Raw genomic sequence first — 2284 nt, 5'->3', positions numbered from 1 at the left:
CAATCCCGTGCCCTTTTTGGTGGGGGGGGGGGGGGTCCCAACGAATACTTTTGACAACCCACCATCCCCTACCTGATCTAAATAATACCTCCTATACTCGCAACGAGACTCTAATGTTTGGGGTTTTGGCATGGTCTAAAGTGTAGTTTACAGGTCGACGTTCCAAACTCGAATGACGAGGCTTGGCCTAAACTATTCCTTAATCTTATATCATCGTCTATAGTATCAAAGTAACGTTTAGCAACTTTAACGTAATGGGGAGAGTTAAATGATTTACTTATAGTCGAACCGTGAGGTTTTTCGCTGTCTACGCCTACTATACGAAGTAGCGGGGCTACCGTATCGCCTATAAATTCATTAGCTACTATATCGGAATAAATAAACAATTGGTCGGGAATATAATAATTTAAATTAGCGGGAGCAGAGCTTCTATACGATTGACTGGTTTTATCTGAAGGGCAAGAGAAAGACGTACTTTGGCCTTTTGGGGTTTTAAATCCAAATATCCTTTTCAAAGTGGGGGAAAGAGTCAAGATACCGTTAGTTTGAATAGTTAAAGAAATGTAATCAGAGAGAGGATCCGAATCAAATTTAAACTTTGAACCGTATTGAAAGCCGCTTAATCCGAAAGCTATCTGTTTAAGGAGGGCTTCTAATGATTTGTAATATCCCCCGGGAACTATACAGGCCTCGGCTTTAACCACAGGCTGTGATTTACCGTCCCTACCTTTTTTATTTTCATGCGGGACCACCTGCACGTGACCTTCCTCACTGGGTATGTTAGAAAAGGACATTGGGTACAAAACTTCTACAAGAGCAACCTCCCAGTCATCCCCGATCAGCTCTATAGCCTGGGGCAACTTGGTAGTGTACGAAGAGGTCTTGTTGTTGTCATAAATTTTCATGCTAGCGTTACTGGGGAGCGTTAGGTAAAAGGGATACTGCATCTTTAGCCGGAATCCAACAATTCATAGAAGTTGGGTACCCTAACCACTTCACAAAGAGCTCCTTTTGTCCTCTCTTATAGTCCGCTTAAGAATTACTTTCTCGATCTTGTACGTCTCCGGTCTAACTACCGACTGAAGTCCCATCCCGTAAAACACCCCCTTTATTGGTTCCCCGTTTAAACCTTTGTTATATCGTAGGTTAATTTAATACAAACTAAATTTAATTAATCAAAATAACATTACAAGAATTGTGCCATTACAAGCTCGAAGGAATCCCGAAGTTTAACTGCCTGTACATAGTATTGGGGGGAAATATTATCGTGTATTTTTATATTTTAAGGTGGCTCCGCCTGGCTAAGGAATGTGTGATATACAAGTATTTATATAGGAACTTGGGAATACTGGAATGGATAATAAATGCTGAGGATATACAAGAAGTTCAACACAGCGACATCACCGAACATCTTCCCCTCGCGGTCGCCAAAGGCAAAGGTCCAAGTCTCTGTGGCCGCCGTTGGATATTCTCTTCGCTCAAACTTCTAGAATCTAGAACACTTAGTTCACTACGCGGATGCCCCAGAGCCATCCATGGAAATGATTCCAGATAAACACAAAGAAGCCATTTCACCTGGTTTGGGTCACTTGAAGGGGGTACAAGTAAACCTCTACAGAAAACCGGAGATTCAACCGCGTTTCTTTAAAGCACGAACCTTACCATATAGCCTCAGAGACAAGGTCCAGACGGAACTAGACAGGCTAGAAGCTCTTGGCATTTAGTTCCTATACCATATTCCGACTTCGCCGCGCCCATCGTCCCTGTATTAAAACCAGGAGGAGCTGTGAGGCTCTGTGGTGATTATAAACTTACTGCCAACCGCGCCATTGACGCCGAAAAAAACCCACTTCCTCGGGCCAATGACATTTTCGCTGCTATGAGTGGTTGTACGATCTTCACTCGCCACGATCTCCGGGAGGCGTACAGCCAACTTGAATTAGATGAATCCTCTCAGGACTTAGTCACCATCAACACGTCAAAAGGTCTATATAAATACACATGCTTACCATATGGAGTTTCCTCCGCATCAGCCGTATTTCAACGCGCTATGGAGACACTCTTTCGCAACAGAGCTCGCACATATCCCTTCCAGGATGACCTGTTGCTCGGAAGCGTTAACACAAAGGAAAACTTAAGGGAAGTGGATGAGGTTCTGACGATCCTAGAAACAGCGGGTCTCAAACTTAATTTGGCAAAATGCGAATTTATGAAAACGTCAATCAGCTTTCTGGGCTACGTATTGGATGCCGAAGGCATTCACCCTCAAATGGACAAGCTTCGG

At 43.6% G+C, this 2284-nt stretch overlaps 1 long non-coding RNA gene across 1 annotated transcript; it reads right to left on the bottom strand.

Annotated features, from left to right (window-relative positions):
• Window positions 1-1195: 1195 nt before the first annotated feature.
• LOC149720103 (uncharacterized) lies at window positions 1196-2076 on the bottom strand. Its single transcript, XR_016381410.1, has 3 exons — window positions 2010-2076; window positions 1663-1933; window positions 1196-1588 (listed from the first exon to the last, which is right to left on the bottom strand). It is a non-coding gene; the product is annotated as an uncharacterized LOC149720103 (long non-coding RNA).
• Window positions 2077-2284: the final 208 nt, after the last annotated feature.

The sequence above is a fragment of the Phalangium opilio genome, unplaced genomic scaffold, assembly GCF_054372755.1.
Source record: "Phalangium opilio isolate 3A_F unplaced genomic scaffold, DU_Popi_V2 ptg000002l_1, whole genome shotgun sequence".
Classification (NCBI taxonomy): Eukaryota; Metazoa; Arthropoda; class Arachnida; order Opiliones; family Phalangiidae; genus Phalangium; species Phalangium opilio.
This window is presented reverse-complemented; position numbering and strand designations above follow the sequence as displayed.